The sequence below is a fragment of the Boleophthalmus pectinirostris genome, unplaced genomic scaffold, assembly GCF_026225935.1.
Source record: "Boleophthalmus pectinirostris isolate CB_2022bp ecotype Guang Dong unplaced genomic scaffold, ASM2622593v1 HiC_scaffold_6, whole genome shotgun sequence".
In the NCBI taxonomy this organism is placed as follows: domain Eukaryota; kingdom Metazoa; phylum Chordata; class Actinopteri; order Gobiiformes; family Gobiidae; genus Boleophthalmus; species Boleophthalmus pectinirostris.
This window is the reverse complement of record NW_026571447.1, coordinates 15,021,374-15,049,140: the sequence shown is the minus strand read 5'-3', so window position 1 is coordinate 15,049,140 and position 27,767 is coordinate 15,021,374. Positions and strand designations below refer to the sequence as shown.

General features: G+C 37.2%; 1 protein-coding gene across 1 annotated transcript in view; it reads right to left on the bottom strand.

Moving 5' to 3' along the window:
* cadm4 (cell adhesion molecule 4) overlaps window positions 1-27,767 on the bottom strand; it is a 479,227-nt gene that overhangs the window by 274,900 nt on the left and 176,560 nt on the right. The gene's annotated exons all lie outside the window — the stretch shown is intronic.

The following is a 27,767-nucleotide window of genomic DNA, read 5'->3' as shown; positions in this document are numbered from 1 at the left end:
CGGTTGTGCTCTTAGTTTAGTGCTGGTTTAGAACTGGTTTAGTCCTGATTAAGGCCAGGTTCAGTCCTGGTTTAGTCCTGGTTCAGACCTGGTTCAGACCTGGTCCAGTCGTGGTGTAGTCCTGGCGATCGGCTCGGCTGTTGCAGCATTTATATATTTATGCTAATAACACCGATTCAGTCCTGGTCCAGTCCTGGTGTAGTCCGGTGTAGTCCGGTGTAGTCCTGGTGTAGTCTCTGGTGTAGTCCTGGTGTAGTCCTGGTGTAGTCTTGGTGTAGTCTCGGTGTAGTCCTGGTGTAGTCTCGGTGTAGTCTCGGTGTAGTCCTGGTGTAGTCCTGGTGTAGTCCTGGTGTAGTCTGGTGTAGTCTCGGTGTAGTCCTGGTGTAGTCCTGGTGTAGTCCTGGTGTAGTCTCGGTGTAGTCCTGGTGTAGTCCTGGTGTAGTCTCGTGTAGTCTGGTGTAGTCTCGGTGTAGTCCTGTGTAGTCCTGGTCTGGTGTAGTTCTCGGTGTAGTCCTGGTGTAGTCCTGGTGTAGTCCTGGTGTAGTCTGGTGTAGTCCTGGTGTAGTCCTGGCTATAAGCTCTGCGGTTGCGGTGTGTATATATCTATAATCCACTAATGTCAGACTAATGTGCTGACCCCGCTTTATCTTGGGCTCTTATACTTGTTCTGATACAGCTCAAGATCATTCTAAAGCTACTGTATTTAGGAAAGGTTCATTTCTACCCTGTGAATGTGATTTTGTTAAGTATCGATACTAGTTTTCGTATCAATTAGTATTTGATTTTCGATATTTTTGACTTTGCTCAAACTCACTTCAGTCCCTGTTGGTATTTTTCCAGTTTGTGAGATTAAGAATACAATACCTATTTTCAGTAGAGTACAGCATGGTTTCTAGCTGTACCTTTGCCCACAGTAGAAAATAACAGATTTCTGAGCATTCATATTGTGTCTCTGCTGTTGTCCTCTTTACTGACTGTCACCTCCAAAATGCTTACATAGCAAGTGAAGAAAACACAATTCTATCAACAATCAATGTCCAATGTGGTGTTTAACCCGCCAGTGTAGAAAAGCTCACTCATCAGCTTTGAGATATACGGTGGTTCGGTAAACTGGAGCTTATGTAGGATTATTCAAACAGCCTTGAGTCAATCAAAATGCAACAATTTTACATAACATTTTAAAACTAAAGCATTTACAGTAGGCTAATCTTCTGGCTAAGTAGCTTTCACCAAGATCCTGGCTCAAGATCTGGCGATAAGTCACTAGGTGCTACATGGAACTCAACAGTGACCACCTACTCCCCAGTTCTGGAAGTACATTTTTTATTCATTTCTCCCTAAAATCTGTAAAAATCTATTTCTGAAACTTAAACTGCTAGGTTATTAAAACATTGCACTGAATCTTTTGTTGTGAATGTGCTTTTTGGACTTAAAACAACCACATTATGGGTATTAGATAGCAGCTTAGCCTCCGTGATGTCTTTGAACTCTTAATATTTGACATTTTCTAACTCTATGAGAAAACTGAATAAAAAATTGACTTCAGGAACCAGAGCAAGTTCCTTTGAGGTACTGGTTGAAGAATAGATTAAATATAACAGTCAAATTTCCCACTGGGGACAATCTACAAAAGACATAATCGGTGCCTTTAGCATTGCATGTTTTATAATCATCATGAAGTCCTGAGTCAATACTATTAAAACAGACATTACGAGATTTACAAATTCACCATAAAGTCTGTTTTATGAAGCCTCAGTCAGTTAAGTACTGTATGAATAATTGCATTAAATAGCGGTTGGTCACCCTTCAGTGCTTGGGGTGCTCACTAACGACCACCATTGTGAGATAGGTCCAGAGGTGCTCTCCGGTACTTAGGATTCAGGTCAGCTCTACTTGACCCATGCGGCCGGCTGGGTGAATGGTGCAGTTAATAAGAGGGGAAGGTTGAATAGGGAAGCCATTAAGGCACCAGAACATGTTTTGATAAGACTCTCTGAACTGGCCGATCTTTACTTCGAGCATACACGTTCTCCTCGGATCTTAAATCGCTTTTCTGCCCCCACTAGACCCACGGACCTTCCATCGCTTCATTCGCATCCTCCTCCATCATCTCTTCTCCTGTGGTTTCCAGGTTTGGGTGGAATCATTATTTATGCTGCGGAGGAAGTCTTACACGGACCTGTCTGACGCTAGCCTCAATCCGCTGGAGTTTGGCGAGCATTTTGATAAGAAATGAAAAATGAACATTGCACTTCGGAGTGTTTCGTTCGTTAAAGTTTCAGAGAGTAACAAATCCTAACGTTGTGAATCCTAAAGCCCTACAAGAGCAATGTCAGCTGCCTCTTAAATGTGTATTATGTAACTTTTTCTGGTGGAGGGAAAATGTGTCATAATATAGCTTAAAGGTCCTCTATTACGCAAAATTGATTCTTGTGAGCTTTAAGGCATGCTCCAATATTGTTGTCACTTCATCAGTTTGATTCATTCACATGTCTGAGTAATCCTGCATTAATAGTCTGTCTACATCTCCAAAACTCAAAATGCTCTGTTCCACCTTGTGATGTCACAAAATGGTAGTTTTCAAGTTAACCTTTTACATTTTGCTCAGTAGTTATTGGCAAATTCAGGGCTGAAATCATCCAAATGATTCTAATGAAGATGTCTGGAGTTTAAAAACACTGTGGAGCACTTCCTGTATGGGAGCGTGCCTATATTCCCACAGCCCTATGTTCCCTCATTTCCCTCATTTTTTTCTTTTTCAATAATTAGGCCCTATGTTTCCACATTTCCTTTATCATCAGTTTGCATCAGATTTTATCCCCCTTTCTCCCAATTTGGTAGTCAATTACACCCAACCTATTATTCAGCAGCAGTTGACCTCAAATGTAATGTAGAGGTCATTGTGCAAAGGACCCTAGGCTGAAATGACTCTGAATCATCCCTTTAAATGTTTAATTTTAAATAAAAAAGACTTAAATTAGAGTTTGAGAACATTTTTAGAAATGAGGGAACACAGGGCTGACCCTTCCTATATTGCCTCATAATATCACAAGGTGGAACATAGTGTTTTCAGTTGAGAGAAGAACTCAACCTAAATGTGCAATGTTTGTGTGTTAAATAAGTGTGAATGAAACAAAACACAATTCCATGTATGTTTGTGATGAGGAAACAGCATTATAATATAGATCAGTAAATAGTTTAATATGGACCATTTAAAACATCATCAAGTTTTTTCAAGATAGTGTTGAGCACAGTGGCGGCTGGTGATGGTTACACCCATCCCCAACAACGTCAGTGCAGAGTCGGGGCTGAGTGACAGAGCGAGCAGCTGAACCACAATAGGTCAAGATGTGTGTTAATGTTTATTCAGACCAATCCGACCCTGCGCCCCAAAGACGTATTTTAGCGCTAATGTAAAGTAATGGGCAGAACGTCAAATTTTCTCAAAACTTCAGGCTCTTCCATAGACCTCCATTAGGTCGCTCCGACTCACTGCACTCAAATTCCAAACACATGACTCAAATAAAGTGATATGAGCACATTTAACGTGATAAAAAATATGTCTATGCAGATACACATTCAATTTTAAACAAAATATTAAACATATAGCCTAATACAAAATAACGACTGGTTGAGCAATAAAACACTGGTAATTGTATAAATATAAGATAAACAGGTTTAATGTCATACTATGGAACATTCTATGCAAAACAATAACATCTCCATGGAGACAAGCAAGTGGAAAAACCCAAACCAGAAAGATACATAGTGTGAATCCAAGCAAAGTTGGTCATTTGAGTTCTGTTTTCACAGGTCAGATGGTTTGATAAACTGTCATGATTGTAAGCGAAAGGGCATCTGGCTCAAATCTCTATTATATCTTTACACCAATGCCAGCATACCAGGAAGTACATTTTTGTAGTAGTTGCTAAAGTAAAAAGCTAAAAAGAAAGCTGTTGATTTGTGAAGACATGCACAATACTGTATATGAGCATAGTGCATATTTTTGTTTGGTAGTTGTAGTAAAAATGGTACGGAGAGGAAAGGCACGATTGTCAACACTCGTACATAGAATAAAAGGAGCTGTTTTGCTGTCATATTTTCATGCTCTTGCAGCCTTGGCTTTGACAGTGGGGAAACAGTAAGGCACATTGTTCAGTCGTATACTGTATTATTGCAGTGTATATGTCTGTACTTTGTATACCTCCAGCAAGCTTACCTCTCAGCACTGCAACCTAAACTAATCTAATGAACACGTCGAGGAAGTTTTGGAACATATCAAAAAAGAGGTGGACAGAGTAGCCAAAAATTGTACTCAAGTAAAAGTAATGTCACTTTAAAATAATACTCAAGTAGAAGTGCAAAGTAGTGACCAAAGAAATTACTTAAGAAAGAGTAAAAAGTATTTGCGGAAGTAAGAGTCATTTAAAGAGTGTAGGAGTGTAACATCTGATTCAGACTGAAATTCAGTGAGAGTGGAAGGACATTAAATAATGCACAAGCTGTTTTCAGAGGACAGACACAAAAACAGGACAAACTAAATCATATCTGAAACAGTGGTTTCACAAGAAACTCAAATGTTCAAATCATTTTATATTATCAACATAAATCTTTTGTCACTTGTAGAAGAGTAACTCAAGTAAGATTATTGTTACTTCAATAAAAGTATTACTCAAAAAAATAGGGATTCACTAATCAAAGTTTTTCTATTTCGATACCAATGTCGACATTTGATTGATACTTTCTGCCGATACCCGATATCAGAGGTGCAGAGACTTGCAAGTCGTGACTTGAGTCAGGATTGAGTCACAATTTTTAGGACTTGAGACTTCACTTGATAAAATGGACTATGACCTGGGACTCAACTTGGACTTGAAGGTCAATGACTTGGGACTTGACTCAGACTTGAGGCCTGTGACTTGAGAAGACTTAATGCCTCTGCTAAAAATATATATGTTTTTAGAAATACTTTTCTCTTTACAGTTGATAAATGTGGTGCTTAATTTTACAGGAACAAACTGGAACATGTCCCTCCCACTTCTCTATTTGTTACTTTGGTTGTAACTGAAGTACTTTGATATGGGATCCTTAAAATGTACTACAATAGTATATACAGTACAATACAGTAATATAGAGTACACTACAGTAAAACAGAGGGAACTACATAGAACATAACAACACAACAAAATAACTTTTATTACGCATTTTTAAATCTTAAATCTTTCTATTTTGACCGTAATGATTCACACTAAGTTTTTGTCAAGACATTTAAAAAGGGAAAAAAACTTATATAAATACTCTTATATAAATATACCAAGATTTTTTAAGTACAATTGATCTTAAAATTCATACAAATTGCAAAAACCAAACTTATATTTGGTACTGGTTTAAAGACTTTAAATGACTTGAAGCTCAAAGCAGATGACTTGGACTTGACTTTGACTTATGGGCCAGTGACTCGAGACTTGACTTGGACTTGCTTGTCTTTGATTTGGGACTTGACTCGGAGGTCAATGACTTTAGACTTACTTGAGACTTGCAAAACATCGACTTGGTCCCACATCTGCCCGATATCACCCGATACTAGGGCTGAGACTGAAAATATAAAAGTGTTTTGAAAGTACAGAAAAGCTTTATAAAAATACAAGTTTAATATTATTACATGTTTTAAACCAGTAAATTTAATTACACCAATTTATAGACCAAAATGAAATATCAGCTGAACTGCTACATCTCTGAAGCTGATATCCAACTCACCAAAACCTATCCAATATCCAATGCCAGTGTCGTACAGTATCATATTGTGCATCCCTATGGAAAAGTACTCTGAAAAACACAAAGTTACTCCAGTAAATGTAACAGAGCACTACCCAACCCTGCAAAATCAAAGGCGCACTTGAAATTTGCATCTCATTATTTCACAAAGCAACTCTTTACTCCGCATTTGTTTGGCCCTCAAAGGAATGCCTTGTTTACATGTCTGCATTTCCTCTCATCAGTTTGGTCCTCTCTCAGACGCCGTACTTCTCTCATCACTCGAACCCCCCCCCCCCTCCCCCTCCTCCCTCCCCCTCCTTCCCCTTTCCCCTCTCTCTCTCCCAATCAAGCCCCCATCAGCTTTGAGTACGTTCAAATGCATCGCCGCGTACTTCCAGCTTCTCTTTCCTTTCATCTTCCTCACTCCGCTGCCCTTCATCTAGCAGCAGATGATGATGATGATGATGATGATGACGACGGCGGCCATGACAGTACGAAGCAGTCCTAATTAACTTATATTATAAATCAGATGAATATTTGTATAGGCACTTCCATATTAAAGCGATGAGAAAATCTGAAAGTGAACAATGGCGATTAGATGGAATTAGAACACTGTCTCCTCAATGTCAATGGCTTCGGTCGGCTGTCTGGAGACCACTCGGTCAAATGCATACCGAATTAAAAGAGTGAATTATGCGCCTTTATATTCCCATTGGAAGTCTTGGTTCATTTTTGTAGCAGTGGTGGATGGGCAGTTGGATCTGTCAGAGGGCATATTAATGTAATGTAAGGAACAGAAATGACCCATGGAGCTGGGCAGGTTTAACTACGCGTAATGATATTGCGGAGATACTTTTAAACATTAGGTGGATCAGTCATTGCCCAGAGGTTGTCACTCACGAAGTTCATTGCAATTATAAGTTTGTGTGGATTCCAAAATGGCAGAATTATCCAAATTAAAAAGGTTAAGATGAAGAGAACACGCTGGGTGGAGAAGATGCGAGAAATGATTTTTAAAAGTTCACTACGCAGTTTTTCTACATGCTATTGCTTTGCCACGAATGTTCCACAGTACGGCATTAAAGTTATCAATCTTCATGAGACAAGAAGAGCACATCACCAGGCCACCATGCTCTAAGCAATAATGCAAATTTTGTTTAAAGTTTTACAATAAAAAAAAAAACAAAAAAAAACAAAAAAACCAGCAAATTTAGAGATATCCTAAATTTAGAGATATTGTTTTGAAACTTCTCCTGCAGTTTCTGTTCATAAATGTAAGAAAAAATGGTTTTACAAGTTTTTCATCATGTAGTCTTTTCATATAAAATAAGTTTTCTATGTGTAAAAATGGCCAAAAATTTACCATTTGGGACGTTCAAAACAGAAACATGAAAAGAGACAGGTTCATTGCTTCTTTTTGTTGATGCTTTAGATATGAAAAATATGCAGAGGGGATTTTGGATATAAATTTAGTTTTTCAGAAAAAACAAATTTGATGATTTTTATTTTTATTTTTTCAAATTTTGCTTATTTTGTTGTTTCCACATATAATGAGACCAAACTGACCAAAAACACAAAAAAATAAAAGTGAGCTTTACCTGCAGTGAATTTTAAAAGCACTCCCAAAATTCTTGTCAATATAGTACCTTCACCTTGGCGCATTTAAATACTTTCTACATTTTAAACCTTTTGAGCCAAAAAAAACAAAACAAAAAAAAAACACACATTAAGACTCCAAGTCCCTTCACACTATTGACATCCATTTGTAAGGCTGTTCAATATCACCACTAAACCTTGGCCGAAGAATTCCGACCTCAAAATGTAAGCAGGTATGTCAGATTGAAATTTAAAAAAGACTGCAAAACATTAGTGGAACAGCACGTAAATATGACCAAAACTCACCATATCTTCTTTTGAGAAATATGGATTGGTCCCAGTGCCCTTTCTTTACAATAACATCTCTCCTCTCCTCCTCCCTTCTTTTCATCTCTCCCAGCAGTCTCTCCTTCATGGGGGCTTGTGGGCAGGTGGCAGATCTCATTTAAAAGCTCTGCTCAGCCTTCAGTCCCTCTCCCTGGTTCTTATTCTCTGGCCTTTGACCTGTCACAGCCGTAAAAACACAATGCAGGAGACATAACAGTGACCCAGGTCTGATCCTTTCAAACACACACAGGACTAATGGGGAAAAATGAACAGGCTGAACATACAGGACATATCAAAACAGTACTTCGTAACGCTATAATAACTTTAATTATAGCCTTAAAGGTGCATTGGGTAACATTTCTCGTGGTGGGTTTGTCAAGTTCATTTCTCCGTTGGCTTTGTCTGTAATGTAGTATGGCTTTAAAACTTTTTTATCTTCAATGAGACCAAACCAGACCAAGTTACAGGTCAGATGTGTGGAGAGGCAACCCCGCTCACAGTCAGAACGCATGTTTTTCTCTGCATTTTCAAGCTATAAAACCACTTGTATTTGAATAAACGTGATATAATTGATTTGATTATTTATTTCGGTCACAGGTATATTTTGACATTAATTCACAGACAGTCATATTTAACATACACAGACCGAAAAGGTGCAGGCTGAAGCTTAAGCTTATTATGCCTACACTTTATTATTTTATCAGAGCGTCATCTTAACACCAGTTCATCTTCATAAATACAGCAAGAGGAAACAAACGAATCAGAAACATTAAAACAAAGTACTACAGCACAAACTAAATATCATAATTCACGTATCTGTCCAGAGTTAAACATTTAAACTCCTTTGTAAAGTGAAAGAGAGTGGCGCACAATTTTAGGTTTTTTGTACAGTAATAAATTGAATGTCATACTGTGGAACATTCCAGGCAAAGCAATGACACCTCCATAGAAACAAGCAAGTGACAGACCCTCATCCAAAACCTTTGTGCACCTTTAATAAAGCATGAAGCTGTAATAAGGCATGAATAAAGCATGACGCACAAAGTTAATTATGAATAGATTGTACTTACTAAGAATGGTTGATGCTTAATGACTGCTTAATTAACCTGACTCCTAAACTCTTAATTAAAGGTCCTAGATTATGCAAAATCCACTATTGTAATGTTGTTAACTCATTAAAAACATACCTGGAGTTGTGTGTTTGTTTTTGTTTGTTTTTCAGTCACACATTAGTTGGTCTACATCTCCAAAACTCCAAATGCTCTATTCCACTTTGTGATGTCATGTAGTGGTACTTGTCATGTCTTTGGGTTAAAAGACATTGTTTCATAAGGTTGATATTTCATAAGGTTAATAAGTCAGTTAAAAGTAATAAATAACTTAATTCTTGGTAATTAAATATGTTTATTTCATGTTGCCAAATTGTTAAAAATATTTGGGTAGAGTTGTCAGAGTGAGACATTTTCACCATTAAGGATCGTTTAATTTTTCGTACAAAGTGAGCGCTCCTGTGTCATGTATGATCTTTGACGTTTTTCTCCGCTCGCTGCACAAATGAAGCAGTTTCACGGCAAAAGTCTGAAAATCACTCTTGTACACACTGATTCTGTTCTTAACGTTTGAACCTTGGCAAACTTTCGTCTTTGTAAGTATTGTGTTGACATGTTCACAAGCACTTTGATTGAGGTCATTTATGTATTTTCTTTCTTTTCACGTAAATATCGGAACTTTATCTGACTACTGCAGTAATACACGTGTATAAGCTAGCTACTTATAGTTGTACATCAAACGTACTGTGTAGTTGCTAATGTGCCTTTCTTTTTCTGTATGTTTCTGTTACTATTAATGTATAACCACATGCAAGAGACCTCCATAAAAACAAGAAAAGTACGCCTTGTGTACGGAGCTTTCTTTATTAGTTCGCTGGCTGTCTAACTTCACCCAGTCACGTACAGCACAGTACTTATGAAGTTAACAGCTACCTTTTACCTTAAGTTCAGAAAACACTGATAATTCCAGGGCTGAAATGATCCAAATGGATATGGTATGGAGTTTAAAAACACATTTGAGCACTTCCTGTATTACCAAATGACATCACACGGTGGAACAAAGTGTTTTCTGTTTGAGAGACGAACTCAGCCTAAATATGCAGGGTTTGTGCTTTGAACGTAAAACAAAACACAACACCAAGTAAGTTTGTGATGAGGAAACAACATTATAACAGATCAGAAAATAGCATAAAATGGACCCTTTAAAGAAGAGAGCGCTGAAATCTGACAACACTACAATGCAGTTCTGAATACATAAAATAAAATGAGACAGATCACAATTATAGCACCATTTTAACTTTTGTAATTTCAAATATGTAATGTGTGCTTTGTTGGTCATCTATCTACATAAAGAGGCGCTCGATTCTTCAGAATTAGTGGCCCACTTTAAAGCCATTCATTGATCTGGTGTTTAACAAAGTGTAGATCTTTGCAGAATGATGCAGTATAAATTTACAGCTGGAGAAGCTATGGTAAGAAAAGATTAGATCGAAACTTATTTAAGTACCCATCTTGATAAAACGGTAAAAAGTAAAGTGTATTATTTGGATGCAAGGAGAGAGACATTTGAACTTCTGGTCATGTTTTAGAACTTCAGATATATAAATGGATGAAAGCTAATTCTACCCTGATTTCTGCGCTGTAAAAACATTATTATTGCCTGCAGTCATCACAAAAACATTTGAAATAAGGTCAAAATATAGCTCTAAGTGAGATACAATTTGCAATAAAGACAAATGACATCTGATATTTTGGATCTGGCAACACAATCAGCATAAGGGCCCTCAAAGTAAAATCGAAAAGGGACATGTTTAGAGGAATTGACTTTCAAGAGCTTAACCATGTTTTAACTGTGTTCTTTCATGATTAGTTTACTGCAGCAAGAGTTTTTGTTCTTTCCTTTGGCTCGTGCACGGTTGAGTGATCCTGTATTGTCCTGCATTTGACGCTTGAGTGCTCGGAAAATTTCAGTTTTCACTTACATCTCTTACGTCAACAACAAAATGCACATTATTGATCTACAGATGTTAGTTTATTATTAAATTACTGGGTTTCTGTCTGAGGCTCTGTTAGACTTTAATCTGGGCTTAAGTAATACCTAAAAAAGCATAAAACGTCTTCTTTTATCATTGTAGCATCTTTCTTACACAGTATATTTTCTCGACTTGTCATCACTATTATTTACTGTAGTTATATCTCCTCACCGCTGCTAACTCAGTCTCAGACCCCGCCTCACACTGTTCCCTCACACGGCGGGGCGTCTGCTCAAATTGGACGCCTCCTGCCCGGGGTCAGCGCAGGTGCATGATGGGCACTGGTGTGGAGCTATGGTACAGCGCCCCCTCACACAATTACACTTGAACATGGCTCAGCTTCCTCTCCTGTTTATGCCCTTCTTAAATACAACCTGGTCTGGTTCAGAGTAAAGTTTTTCAAAGTTCGCTACAGAAATGGAGCAGGATTAGTGCTGGAGTTATTACACTGAGGATCTGCGGGGCTAAAGATGGTCTGGAGAGTGACAGAGGAATAAGTAGAAGGAGAAAAAAAGGGAAATCCTGACTTTTGTTCAGCATGTTCAGTGTTATTTAAGCAGGCAGCAATATTATTTATTCTTTCTAAAAAATGTTAAAATGAATTAAATTAATTTATTCATTTTCATTAAAGAAAAACGAGTTATTACATTTAGGGATGGGCATGATTAGTCGACCAATCTATAATTGATCATCAAGAATTTCGTTGATCATGTTCATTTTTAATCAACAAACTGAATGTAGGTTGATGTGCGTAGTGTAAGGAGACGAGGCTGTATCTGACAGCACAAACACTGGAGTTGCGGCCTCACATGTTTCGACTCTGTCACCTCCTTGGAGATCACTGTACCACTCAATGGGTATCCTGGGTATGATCGGGTTTTTTGAGTGTCCCACGGTGATATGCAGTATCCTGGTTACTGCAACATAAAATTGAGTGTGCATGCATCCAAAAGACTTTTCAGTCTTTTCATCACAACAGCAGCCAAAATAAATAGACCAACATACATAAAGTGAGTGAAATGACTGTTAAATAAAGAGCTGCACTAAACCTGCACACGTCTGATCTTTGAAAACATGAACCATCTCCAGTGCGACACACACAGAACAGACTCACCATCAGCATCATCAACATCCTTCTGTCACAGAGAGAACACTCATATCCCACTGAGTCGTGTCCTTTAGTCCGACAGAAGCTGAATGCATTAGGACACAAGGAAATAGCTGTATTTTTCAGTGCTTATAATTTATGCAAATGAGTCATGTGGTTTTAAGTTTCATTTGCACAAAACTGAATTAAACATAAAACATTATAACATTATAATCGGGCTGATGTGGCTCTATAGTGGTTATGGTTTATATGTTGTAAAGTTCAGTTTATTTATGCAGATTAGTAATAATAATCATGATAATTTTAATATAGAATGTTCATGATTAATTGAAAATTGATTGTTAATCCTCCCAACGATCGATTAAGAAAATTTAATCGAATGCCCATCCCTAATTACAATTAAACATTTGAAGACGATACATATTATCCTATATTACGCAAAATTGAGTGAGTTTTTAACCATGTTATAATGTTCATTAAAAAAATACCTAGAGTTGTGTTTTGATTCATTCACACACATCTGAGTAATGTAATATAACATGTTTTAAAATGATCAACTAAAGTAACTCAAACTCTAAAATGTTCAAGTTAACAGCTACCATTTATCTTTTGTTCAGAAGAGAATGGCAATTCCAGGGCTGAAATTATCCACATGATTTGAGGTGTGTGAAGTTTAAACACACAGTGAAGAACTTCCTGTATTACAGCACGACAGTGTTTTCAGTTTGAGAGAAGAACACGGCAGAAATGCAGGATTTGTGTGTTAAAAATGTGTGAATGAAACAAAACACAACTCCATGTATGTTTTTGATGAGGAAACAACATTACAACATAGATCAGAAAATAAACAAAACAAAAAAAACAAACATATGGACCCTCAAATTAAGTATCTAGTATTTGATTGTAGTCATAGTCCAATATTGTAATTCAATTTGTCCTGAAAACTGGTCAAGAAAACTTTATACGAAATTAAATGCATTGACTTTTAGCTTTGACTAAAGAATAGCACCATTGGCAACACTTTAAATGTTGTTCACAATATACAATACAACACAATAGTTTGTCTTTTGTTCACTTTTGTGTCAGAAAATCACACTTGTCATATTTATCCCAATCTTTCACGTTAATTACGTTAACCTCGGGGTGCCAGATAAGAATGTTTAATACCATACGGTGTTTTTGATGCCTTAATTACAACCTTTCATGCTTTCCAGGTTTTTGACAGCACGTAATGTTTCTTTATTCTGCAAAATTGTCATTGTTATTGTCATTTCGACTCGCAAACTTCAGTAAAGGAAATATAAACGGGTAATTTTTCAAAGAATTAATTTTGGGCGACACAGCGCAGTGCAGAGAGATTTGTGTGTGTGATAATTACATCTGGAGAGAAGCCCGAGGCAAGTACGTTACCACTTTTGAGACTTGTGATGTGATGCTGTGGAAGAAGGCTGGTTAGGAATACATAAGGAATGATTCATGAAAACCTGCTGAAGTTATCTACAGCACTACAGGAAAGATGGAATTCTTTCTTGTAAATGGTACTAAACATTTACAAATGACATCAAACCAAATCTGATATTCAAAAAAAACCTTGAGTTACAGTATTTACAAATTTTCTGTCTTGGCAACTAATGTTCGGACATTTTGGGGCAACAGGAAGCTCAAAATATCCCCTTATTTTGAGGAAATTTAGTTTTTATATTCATCTTCCTGATCTTCTGGTCACGATATCAATCAGATCTTTTTTGTTGTTAGATTGGTGCATTTATTCCTGTGTATTATTTTATATGCAATTTAAGATATTTAATTAGATTCAATCCAGAATGCGAATGGCGAATTGTCAATTTCAGAGAGATACAGTTCAAATATAAAATAAAAAAATTTGGCATACATTTTCTCACAATTTACTTTTCATCACAGCTTTTTTGAATATGAGCTTATTCAAAATTGTTTTCTAATTACAACTTAAAAATCTTACAAACCAATGTGGAGTCGCTGATTTGAAGAATGCATGAGAAAAAATACGAGGAGGACACTGACAAAGAAGAAGACAAGGGCAGGACAAAAGGTTAAGGCTAAAACACGGCACTAAATCCGTCCTGTGATAAAAGAACATTTACAAATTGCATCATCTAAATCTGATATTCAAAATAAAGTCCAAATTTGCTCAGTGTTTTCTACTGTATTGGAACTAAAACCAAATTTTGTTGAAACATTATCTTCAAGATTCAGAAAATATTTTTTGTTGAATTTTATTTTGTATTCCTGTTCTTGATCTTCCAGTCATAACATCAATATTTTTATTTTTTTGTTGCAATTACATGTGTTAGTTTAAGATAAATATATATATATATAAAAAAAAAAAAAAAAACATTTGGAAATTCAGAATGTTCGTACATTTATTATGGATGGGTCAATTTGGATTTTCTGAGCCAATATCAATATCCAATATTGGCTTAACACTGTCGCCAACAACTGATATTTGAGTTCATTTCCATTTTGACTCATTCACTTGATCAAAAAGAGCACACAAAGAGCGAGGCAGCACAAAAAAATATCAGTACGTTATCAATATCTACAGATGTCGATATGACAAATTGGGCTCGATATCTGCCAATACCAATATATCTCTCATTCCTTGTTTTTACAGCTAAAATATGAAATTGCTAAAGTTTTTTTTTTTTGGTTTTGTTTACGTGTTCAAAATACATTTCTTGTCAAACTACAACACAAAAATCTCACATTTCAAATCATGTGTGTGGAAAAACAGAGAAGGACACAGGCAAAGAAGATGGCAGGGGTAGTTTAGCAGGTTAAGGAAAAACTAGGGCTAAATTTGGATGAAAGAACTGCAAAGGATTCAAGAAAAAAGGTAACCAACAAAGCTTCCTAGTTCTCTCTCTCACTCTGTCTCCTGTGTCCCAGTCTCTCTCCTTTGGTCTGTGTCTGTCTCTCCATCTGTCTGTCTCTCTCTCTGTTGGTCTGTCTGTCTTTCTTCCTCTGTGTTGTTCTGTCTCTCTCTCTTTCTCTCTGTGTCTCTCTCTCTCGGTGTCTCTCTCTCCATCTTAGTCTCTTTCTCTCTTGCTCTCTGTGTGTGTGTCTCTCTGTCTCTCTCTCTCTGTCTATCTCTCTCTGTGTCTGTCTATCTCTCTCTGTCTGTCTGTCTCTCTCTGTCTCTCCCTCTCTCTGTATGTCTCTCTCTGCATCTCTCTTTCTCTCTCTGTCTCTCCCTCTCTGTCTGTCTCTCTCTCTCTGTCTATCTCTCTGTCTCTCTCTCTGTCTATCTCTCTGTCTATTTCTCTGTCTATCTCTCTATCTATCTCTGTCTCTCCCCTCTCTCTCTGTGTCTCTCTCTTTCTGTCTCTCTCTCTCTGTGTCTCTCTCTTTCTCTGTCTCTCTCTCTCTGTGTCTCTCTTTCTATGTCTCTCCCTCTCTATCTGTCTCTCTCTCTCTCTCTCTCGCTGCGTCTCTCTATGGGTCTCTCCCTGTCTTTCCCCCTCTCTCTCAGTCTCTCTATCTGTCTCTCTTTCTCTCTCATCTTTCTCTCTCTATCTGTCTTTCTTTCTCTCTCTGTGTGCCTTTCTCTGTGTCTTTCTCTTTGTTACTCTTGTTCTCTGTCTCTCTAGTGGGTGCCTCTCTGTCTCTTTCTCTGTCTCTCTCTCTCTCTGTGTTTCTCTCTGTGTCTTTCTCTGTGTTAATCTCTTTCTCTGTCTCTCTCTGTGTTTCTCTCTTGCTCTCTCTCTCAGTGTGTGTGTCTCTCTCTTTCTCTGTTTCTCTCTCTCTCTGTGTCTCTGTGTCTCTCTCTCAGTGTCCCCCTCTCTCTCTTTCCCTGTTAATTACTTTCTAAATGCAGTCTTAGAAATGGCATATCCACTCTCTTCCGTCCACTTAAGCAAACTTAACAAAGCTCTTGAAAACCCAGCATTTTGTGAATTTTTCTAATGGACTGTTTGGACGTATTGTATATTTTGTTCAGCAGACTAATTAAACCACTGGTACATTTCCGTTCAAAGAGAGTACATTGCCGTGTCACGTAGATTTGAACACTGGATGAGTTTGTTTAAGGATTGAGGCAAAAATCATATTCGGAAAAATCGGATACATAGTTCATTTTCTGTTCAGTTTCTGTCTGCTGTTCATTTTCATTTAATTTTTTTAAAAAATTTCCAGTTCTTCAAAGTTATAGTTAATCCAATCCACTTTATTTGTACAGTACATCTGAAACAAACAATTTCCAAAGTGCTACACAGAGATAGACAACAAAAAAAAATAAAAATGCTCAAATGCTTCATCTCATTGGTTCTAAAACAATAAAACAAATCAAATAAGACACACAACCAACAAAATAGCAATGAATCAATAAAATCTACCAAATTAGTGAAAATAAATCAACGACACATAGAAGCACACAACAACTAGCATGCCAACTGCAAACACCCTGACTATCGGACAAAATAACTTTTTATATTTACATGCAAAAAGGACATAGAAGTGGACTAAGTTATTGTCCAGTCAAATGAAGTTCATCGAGGCTTGCAGTTACAGGCAAATTTGGAGTATATTAGGAATAGTAGGGGTGTGCAAAAATATTGAAATATCGATATATCGTATCATTTAATTTGATGATACAGTATCGTCATTGTGGGCTGCTGTATCGATATATCGCCAAAAGTAATTTCAGGTGTATTTTTCTAATTAATTTTGTGTAAGAGCTACAGATGTGTTGACATTTTCACTGGTTTGATGAGTAAAACTGGTGTTTTTCATTTTAACTTTGCTCAGACTTAGTGGACTTTTAGTATCACACTCATGATTTTGCCTTTTTGAAATACATCGTGTCAAATCGTATTGAATTAAATGTGCACTGTATCAAAAAACGTATCGTATCGAGGCCTATGTATCGAGGTATGTATCGTATCGCCAGCTTCATAGGAACCGATTTACGGACAAAATTGAGAAATAACAACACCAGGATCATGCAGAGAGGGTTAATACGGGTTAATAAAGGTTTTAAGACCAAAATTAGGGAACAGCAGCAATTACAGAGAGAGTGGTGACATTTTTTCAATATAAAGTGAATTGGAGTTGATGGAGCCTGAAGCGCACCCATGCTCATCTCCATTTATCTACATCACATTTCTTCTAGTTCTGATAAATACCCTTTATGCTATGCTACATAACAAAAGCAGCTATTTGAGAAAGAAAATGAGACTCATTTGCATTTTAAGGCATTTTTGTTGAGTGATAAACCTACAGATACAATTGCAAGAGACGTTTTTGGTTCAATCAGGCGCGTAGTTGGATGAGAACTACAGTATGTGTCTACGGCTTCCCAAGACTGTTAATTGTCATGGTTTAAGATCAGAGGGAAAGGGCTGCCAAAATTTCTAGAATTGGTTAAAAAAGTGCATTGTCTTCTTGATCGATTGGCCTTGTAAACTTTAATCTGAATTCTTTTGTAATGTAACAATGAGGCGGAAGTTTATTGTCATGTGAAAAACTGTTCATGAAGTTTTTCAATTCCTCTTCGAAACAGCACACATCCTTTTCCCCTTGACAAAAATGACTCAGTCCTTCTGAAATAATTACCTTAAAGCATGTTTCCCAAACTTTTTTTTCTGGGCCATATTTTAAAAGTCACAAACTTTTGTGAACCAAGTCAATAGACATTATTTGAAAATCACAAAATAAAGGTGGATTTACCCATTATTGAACATTAATGAGGATATTTTATTGTTGACTGAGTGATCGTGTCTCTGATTGATTAGTATTACTCAAGGTTTAAACAATGAAAAACAGTCACTCAACCAGCAATAAAAGGCATCCATAAGTTGCTTATTTGAACATTAAATGTAGCACATTTAATTCCAACAATACTGGAACAAAAAAAAAAATAATAATAATAATTACAAAAAGATTAGAATTTATACAAAACATGTCTTAACATTTCAGCCTACATGCAGATTGTGACAAGGTGACCTAAAAGGCCACCTAGTGCCTCTGTTCAATTTAATTTCTCTCCAGCGACTAGGTCAGAAATCGATATACACTAGGTGGTTCGCAAAAACCCCGGAAGTGTGAGTTCAGGCACCAGCCAGTCAGCGAAGAGACATACATTCTGTGTTGGCAATGATTCCCGAGATCGAGGATTTAAAGCCGGAACAAAGAGAATGTTTGGTAAATTTTATCAAGGGGAAAGACGTTATTGCCCTTCTTCCTACGGGATTTAGGAAAAGCTTAACATACCAGTTAGCCCCATTAGAAGTGCATTACATACATCACAACCAAATAGCAGCATTAAATAAAAAAAGTACCCACCTACCGTTGAGCGAACAAATTCTAATGCTGCGAGGACAGACAGTTTCCACAAAGTGAAACCGGCTGATGAATTGGGCTAGTAATGTTGTATTCCGCTTCATGACGTCACAAAGTGGAACATATTAATAAAGAATTACTCAAACATGCATGAATGAAACAAAACACAACTTTGGGTATATTTTTATTGACGTAACAACATCATAACAAGTCTTAAAATCCATTTTGCGTAATATAGGATCTATATCAGATCGAATCCAGACACACAAGACAGACACCTGAGACCCCAGAATAGCTCTTCTTTCACTTCTATCCATCCCAAGTCAGTCATGATTATAGGTTTCACGTAGGCTTCATTTTCAGCTCTCGCTCTCTTGTCTCTCCGTACATGGGTGGAACAAATGGAGATCAGTCGGGCTGATGCTAAGTTAGGCCCCTCGCTGCTCAGACAAAGCTACAGCATTAGCCTTCTCGTTTAAGCTCTGGTTTGATCCAAGCCTTACATACTCGCACATATACACTTGAAAGGGCACTCTTTATCTCCATTTTTCTCCACGGCAACGCACTCGGCCACACATCTGCATTGCTAACAAGGGTAAAACGCATGTACTTGACCGGGTTTGTTATCAACGCTAATGGCATACTGTGGAGGTGACTCGCTATGGCAACTCGCAGAGAAAGCGGTTGGAATAGCAAAATGGAAATTAGGGATGTGACATTCGTGAAAGAGCAGGATCTTTACAACGGTTCCTTAAAGGTGCACTATGGTTATGTCCATGGAGATATGATAGGGAGATTGCTTTTACCTAGAATGTACCACAGTATGACATTAAACTTGCCTACTGAACTATCCTTTTTTTTTTTTTTTCCCCAATAAAACAATATCTTGAAAAATATGCATTCTACAGTAGGCAGGCTCACCTCTCCACAAACTGGACCTGTAAATTGGCTTGGTGCTTGTCTCCATGGTAATAGTTAAGTTAATATCATGCTGTGAGAAATTTCAGGCAAAGCAACAACATCTCCATGGTGACAGACAGTGTTGGGAAGGTTATTTTTAAAATGTATTCCCCTACAGATTACATATCCCAAAATGTAGTTTGTAATGTAATCCATTAAATTACTTAAAGTGAGTAACGTAATCTGAATACTTTGGATTACTTGATATTGTCATACTTTTTAAAACTACATGAATGGAGCAACGGCATCCTGCAAATTCTTGTTTGTTCTCTTGAGATTGGCTGTTGAGCCCAAGTCTCCATGAATAGGTTTGGTGTAGAGAAGCAAAGACTAGGAAATCTTAACATAAGATGTTTTGTCTGCTAAAAGAAAATAAAAAGTCCAGTCTTTACTTAACCGTATTAAAAATATTATTGATAGAGAAATGCTTTCTATATGAGATCATTGCTGCTTTAAATTATGTCCACCCTACTGTTAGGTGTCATATTGTTTAGACCTAGTTTAGTCCTGGCTTTAGTCCTAGTTTAGTCCTGGTTTAGTCCTGGTTTAATCCTTGTTTAGTCCTGATTTAGTCCTGATTTAGTCCTGGTTTTAGTCCTGGTTTTAGTCCAGGTTTTAGTTCTGGTTTTGTCCTGGTTTAGTCCTGGTTTAGTCCTGGTTTAGTCCTGATTTAGTCCTGGTTTTAGTTCTGGTTTTAGTCCCGCTTTGGTCCTGGTTTTAGTCCTGTTTTAGGCCAGGTTTTAGTTCTGGTTTTAGTCCTGGTTTAGCCCCAAAATGTGAAAACAGGAAAATACTGCCCTGTAATCAATTTATTTCAATAAAGTAACTGTAATCCAATTACCACTCACTGAAACAGTAACTGTAACTGAATACAGTTACTAATAATTTGTACTCTGATTACGTAATGCCGGTACATGTAATCTGTTACTCCCCAACACTAGTGACGAACCCTCCAACCGGATAGCTACACAGTGCACCTTTAATGTGAATAGTAAAAATCTCATAAAAGTGAGAAAAAAAATGCATATCATACTCAGATGGCTGATGTCCAAAAGCTTTTTTATTTTTCAATTAAAAAATAAAAACATAAATCAAAAATAAAAAAGCTTTTGGACATCGGCCATCTGAGTGTGCTATGCATTTTTTTCTTACTTTTACTTTTTTTACTTACTCCTTTCATTTGCACCTTTACAAGAACTTTTGTGTACATTTTGTGTTTCATTTGAATAGTAGAAATCTGATCTACTTTTTTACAAGACCCAAATCTTTTATTATCAAGTTTTTATGCTGATTATCGCTGAACCAACACAAAAATCTGCAAAGAAACAGAGTAGGCAACTCGAGTGAGAGCTTTGTGCACAAAAACACATATCTGGCATCATAATAACAATCAGATTATTACAATTGTAGTGAATCACTTTATTTAACTTATGTATAATTTCAAAAGGGCAAATACACTCCCACTCAGTTTGAACCCTTTCTAAGCCTTGATCATTTCTCTGTGATTAGTTTATAGATAAAACGAGTTGTCACATTGGCTTCTGTCATGTTTATACAAATAAAAAGAGCTGGTCTTTTGAACGGCTCTTTGAAGTGAACTGATCCAAAAGATTCGGATCCCATAAAAGAGTCAAACATGCCATCACTACTGAAAAACTTCTCAAGAATATAAATAATTTTCTTTAGTTGGTATTTTTGCCTTGATCAAACCGATAAATGAATGTTTAGTAGGACTGCACAATAATCAGATCTAAATTACAATCTGAGTTGGTGCAATTATCAAATCACAAAGGCTGCAATTATTTGGATAATAGAATGTCTTCGGCAAAGAACAACATATCCTCTACTCGCATTTTAGTTTGTCAGTTCATATTTCAGTCTTCACTCACATGTTGTCTACAGTGTACACTCTGAACAGAAGTCTACTTTGTTACTACACTAATCTCAAATCAAATCACAAAACTTAAAATGTGTAGGCGATCCAACACATAACTACATATTTGAGTCTAACAATTTCACTTGAGGGATGGTTACTGTAGATTTACTGTAGGCATAGATGTGGAGAAGCAATCATTATCAATTTTTTTTACAATGATCTAAGGCTGTGTTATGTTTAACCTACCCTCTGGCTAGCTGATCACTGTGAGAAAAAAAAAAATAAAAAACTTTAATGATGTGTTTTTGTAAGTTATTTTAATGAGTCCAATGCTGTACTTGTTAAAATTCAATGTTAGAATAATTAAAATTTGAAACTAATTGTGATATTTGCCTATCATATTGATGGAGCTGCTTTCCGTTGCCCTTGGATAAGACTGGTGTTCAGCAAAGTCTATCTGTTCATGGTCAGACCAGTATCTCCAGGACATAATAATGGGTGTAAATCTACCATGCGTTCTTTCCTCTAGCATATTTGATTCAGTTTGTATAGTCTCCGACAGCTTTAGGCAGCTACAGGCCGGCATACAGACCCTGATGGCCTTGTAGAGCTGCCAAACTGATAATGCATTCTAATTACCATAGCTGTTATGTAATCATTTTCTGTCTGAATGTAAATCGTGCATTTCTTGGATTCAAACTAAAACAAAAATCTTAAAAGACAAAAAGTTCACAAAGAAGTAAAAAGCACATTTATATTTTGTTCATTGTAAACCACCATAATGATCTAAAGGGTCATTGAAGCAGGTCCATTGTCTTCCTGTTCAAAACTGCAGTTCAAAATTGCAGTACTGATCGACGCCACCTCTTCATAATGAAATTTCACCAAACACAGATTTTGCTTTGTGTGGTTTTATTGTTGAAGAATGCAAACGGGACATTTCCAAATCCTACGCACACAATCTAAGTAGAATGTAAGTAAGTACAATGCAGTGGGCGGGGATAGAGGGTAGGTGAAAACTGAGCATTTCTGAGCCTCTGAGCTTGGTATGCACAACAATGCAAGATTATTCAATGAAAGAATCAATCGAAATACAACTTTTACAGAATTCTGGATTTCTCAGTTCTACACTTTCAGTGAACCATGTAAGATTGTTCTTAATTTCTTAAACTTGACCTATCCAGAGTTCAACTCAAATATAGCTTTTATTCATAACAACTGTAATACTGATTTATTCTTAACTACAAAACCACTAGACATGATAACATGAAGTTGTTTGTTATAATTTGGTGTTTTGGTCTTTCAGTTGGGTTGCCAGTTTTAATGTTGTGTGTAAAATCCCTCTAGTCTGATTCATCACCCAGTTTCACTTTGTGGAAACTGTCTGACCTCGAAACATTACGATTTGTTCACTTGACGGTAGACGGGTACTTGTTTTCATTTAACCAATCACTGCTATTTGGTCGTGACGTATGTAATGCACCGCTGACAGGGCTAACTAGTATATTAAGCTTTTCCCAAATCCAGTAGGAAGAAGGGTAATAACGTCTTTCCCCTTGATAAAATTCACCAAACATTCTCTTTGTTCCGGATTTAAATCCTCAACCTCGGGAATCATTGCCAACACAGAATGTATGGCTCTTTGGTGATTGGCCGGTGCTCACAATTCCGAGTTCTTGCAAATTATCTAGTGTATTCTGATTTCTGACCTAGTCACTGAAGAGAAATGAAATTGAGCACTAGGCGGCGCCCGCCTGGCTAAAATCCCTCAGTCGTCCAAGTAGAATCCATGTTTCAATGCTGAAATTCAGTCTGTTTAACCCAAAAAGATCCTCACTACGTAAACCCCAGCACCTGCATTGCTTATCCATATACTGAAAAAACATGTATGTGTCCAATATATGCAGGTTTAAACTCTGGCACCCCATGTTCAGTTTTAATTCTTACACCTTTTCTAAAACGATAAGAGCACAGGCTACAGTTCTTTTAAGGCCTGCATTTACTGTTAGTGCAATCACCAGGCACAAACCAGTGTGAGTCTTGTACACTTAACAGGATTTCTCATCATTGTCATCTGTGTGCTGTACATTCCCATTGCCACACTGCATTTAGAAAAGGTCCAAGGAGATGAAAGTGCTACATCACCGCACCATAAAAGCATTAGCAGGAGCCCCATGTAGCAATCAGCCAATTAACGCGGAGCAGAGAGCAACATTTGGCATTTGTCGATAGGGTACCACCTTCTAGTGATAATTACTCACAGTCTTGCTCCTGGTACAGCATCCATCACCCGTCACTTTGGAGACAATGCTGCTCTACTTTCAGTGTCATCAATTTTGTGTACACCCTCGAAAATGCCATTTGCAACCAAACACACACACATACACGCACTTTTGGCAAATACAAAATGATAGTTGTCAGATTTGATGAAGAGCATACATGAAAAACATACCTGCAGACGTGTTTTGTTTCAGTCACATGTATAACACACAAACCCTGCTCATTTGGGATTTAGATTCTTTTATCTGATGGAAAACACTCTGTGCCAGCTTGTGATGTTATGTGGTAACACAGGAAGTGCTCCATTGTGTTTTCCATACACTCCATACACCTTCACGAGAATCATTTGGATCTTTTCAGTCCTGGAATTTCCAATCTCTACTGAACTAAATGTAGCTGTTAACGTGAAAAGTACTATAACATGAAATCACAAGGTGGAGCAGAGCATTTTGAGCTTTGGAGACAATAAAAACAAGTCAAACATGTGGGAATGAACCAAAACAAACCAACAAACAAAACTCCAGGTATGTTTTTTGATGAGATAGCAACATTATAACATGACTTAAAGCTCACAAGAGTCAATTTAGTGTAATATAGGACCTTTAATCAAAGTACCGCTCCCGGTAGTGCATCCATCACGCGTCACTTTGGAGACAATAGCGCCGTACTACTTCCAGTGTCATCAATTTTGTATACCGGAGCACGCTTGAACACCCTCGAAAATGCCATTTGCGAGGAAACAGAAAACGCACACACATACACGCACGTTTGGCGAGTACAAAATGATAGTTGTCAGATTTGACGAAGAGCATGTAGACAATATGAATGGTGTGATTGGGAGCGACGCCTTAGGCTACGCTAGCACTTTAAATGAAAAGACCGGGCCTACACACACGCGCGCTCGCGAGTAGCACAACAAGCCAGCGTACAATTGAGACATTTTCTGGAGACACTGTGAGAAAGAGCTTTGCGTTTTTGAAATGTCAAGATAAAATGGCGTGACAGTGGCGGAGAGAAACATGAGAGGATCTTTAAAAGTCAAAACGGGCGGGAGGGAGGAGAAGGGGGTTCTCGGAAATATTTGATTGAGGAAAGAAATGCGTACGGTTGGAAAGATGATGGCTGAGTTACTGTAAATTGGCGAGGCCGCTTCCTAAGACACGTTTTGGAGAAGGCTTGCAGAGAGAGAGTGTATGGATTGTTAGCTGGTAAACGACAGTCACTCCTTTTGAGCGAGAAAAACAGATCTGACACCTTGAAAATGCCTTCTCCTCTCACGGCCCCTTCTTTTCTATGACATGGCCTGACAGCCCCTCGCAGATCAAAAAAAATACAATACAAAAACTCACTTGACTTTCTTATTTTCGCGAAGCTCCAACATCCCCTTAGTCACACATAGAATCTTGGGCTTTTGTTGTTGTTGTCTGAGATACAAGGCTTGGTAAACTTAGCCTTGCGGCAAGAAGCAACGCATGAAGCAAAATACATGAATAAAATCCCCATTTCCTATTTACGAGACAAGCAGTGGTCTCTATTGGCAGAAGAAGACAGAAGTAGGAGATATTGTGGAAAGAAAGATACTGTTGCAATTGTTTTCTAGATAGAAAATAGAATCCACTGAATCTACCTTCTTTTCACCTTTCTCTTACTACTACTCTGTCTTTGTCTTTGTCTCTGTTGTGTCACCGCCCGACTGAATGTTTTTAGTGTAGTTATTTAAAGGATCTATGTTATACTATTTTTCTGATGTTATTTCATCGTCAAAAACATATCCAGAGTTCTGTTTTTTTTTTTTTTTTCAAACCACAAATTCTGCGTATTTACACTGAGTTCTTCTCTCAAACAGAAAAGACTGCACTGTGATTTTAAACTCCATTTACCTTCACTAGAATCATTTGGATAATTTCAGCTCTGGAATTTCCAGCCTATACTGAACAAAAGGTATAAACATAGATGTTAACTTGACAACTACCACTTCATGACATCGCAACGTAGGACAGAGCATTTTGAACTTTTGACATGTGGACATACTAATAATGCAGGATTATGCAAACAAACGTGTGAATGAAACAAAACACAACTCCACGTATGTTTTTGAGAAGATAACAACATTCTAACATGGCTTAAAGCTCACAAGAGATAATTTCGAGTAATATAGGACTTTTAATAGTTACGCAAATGGAACTTTTATATAATTGTGCTGTAATGCTACTGTACACTGTTATGAAACAATAAGCTTTAATGGAATGTCTTACTTTCACTGTGCTACTATTATGTTGACAATATAGTTTTTAGGTCGACAATTTTAACATCTGCCCAGGGATAATGGATGAAAAATTGTTTTGGGACATTTACTTTAATGTTGATTAAAGGTGCACTGCGTAACTTTCCGGGTGACGTTAGATGTTGTTGCTTTGCCTGGAATTTTTCATAGTATGATACAAAACTTAACTATTTTCATGGCAACGAGCAACAAGCCAATTTACAGGTTCAGTCTGTGGGGAACTGGGCTCTCATACAGTAGAATCATTTTTCAACTCATTATGTTATTGTAAAAACAGCTATAATTAAGTTTAAAGCCAGCGAAGGTCTTTCCAGCGAAAGCAATCTCCCCAGCATATCTCCATGGACACAACCAGGTGCTGGACGCTTACCAGGAAAGTTACACGTGCACACCTTTAATGTACACTGTCAAATAAATAAATAAATACATATTGGGTATATTATAGCAAAAGAAAAATAATTAGAGTATTAGATGACATGCATCATTGTGTTTAAAGGTGCTGTACCTAATTTTCAGTATCTTAAAAACATGAAAAACAACTTTTTATCATTTTAAGGAGTGGTCCAGTGTTTTTTTTCCCCCTCAACTTTCAAATGCCAGTGTGGAGTTGTGGAGCTGTCACTGTATTGCTAAAAACAATTAGCATGTTAACAGTGCACTTCCTGATTATCAGATAATAAAGTGCTTTACAATGGGTTTAGATAATACACATACTTATACTTATACTGCTTATACAATATATCTTGGGGAAAGACGAATTTTGCCTATTTAAAAAAAAAAAAAAAAAAAGCACAGTTCCTGTTTTGTGTAATACTAGAACCTCAACGAAAGCAATTAAGGGCACCCAAAGTTCACAAGCTAATTTCTGATTCATTTCCACAATATTTTCAAAATTGCATCATTGTAATAGTTATTAAATCAAGTTAGGAAATTTAGTCAATATCGACCTTGCAGGATTGTGATTAAAACAAGGAAAATGAACAGTGGCAAACCCAACGAAACAAAGACATGACACACATAAACAACAAGGACTGGAAAGGACTCAGAAATAGCAGTTGGAGACGTAATCAAACAGTCAGAGTCAATCAAACTTTACACCGATTGCTTTTCCAGTGAAACATGCACAATATAAAACATTTAAAAATAGGTTTTGATCCTGGATTTAAACTGGCCAAAGTTTGATCCAGTGCATATATCAGGGGGCAGGTTGTTCCAATGGATAACCAGGAGTTGGACCAAAAGACAAAATGTGCAAAAGGTGAGATCAAGATGTAGTTATAGAGTGATACTTGTAGCCGTGCGGGGTGCTTCAGATCAGACGTTAGCGCAGATATGTGGGCCGAGGAAGCATGCGGAGAGCCCACACGCGGACACAAACACAAGAGGCTGCTTCGCTGGAGGGAGATGTGTTTATAGAAAAGCACAGCGTGGTGGCACATTGAGTGGAACGCAGTGTTAATTATTCGACTTTATATAAGAAGCTACACGGCTGCTGTCATTTGGCTCCCAGTTAACTATAGACTGGAACAGAACTAGACCAAACACAAACATGGAGGAGGCTGAGGTGATGAGACTGCAGGGGAGGTATTGTTCATAAATAGTGCCCTGCTGTGAATGTACATAAAAACATTATTTACAGTATGGCGCATGTGTGCTTTTGACATATACTACTGTAGTATATGGTAATGTACAGTTATTATTTTTATTGCATACCACTTAGACTTAGACAAACTTTATTTATCCACAAGGGAAATTATTTGGACACAGTAGCTCACACACCACAATAAATTATAATAACAAAGAGCAAAAATATAAATGGTAATAATAAATTCAAAATAAGTAGCAAAAATAGCAAGAGACTACAACTATTTGTTTACTATTGTGTTTGTGTACTATTATGAAAAAAAAAAAAATCTACTCATTTATTTAAAGGGCCTATTACACTATTTTCTGATCTATATTATAATGTCGTTTCTCCATCAAAATCATACTTGGAGTTGTGTTTTGTTTCATTCACACAAATTCAACACAACTTTTGCATATTTAGGCTCTTCTTTCAAACAAAAAACACTCCATCTTCCACCTTGTGATGTCATGTGGTGATATAAGAAGTCCTCCACTGTGTTCTTAAACGTGATACACCTTCACTAGAATCCGTTGGATGATTTCAGCCCTGGAATGT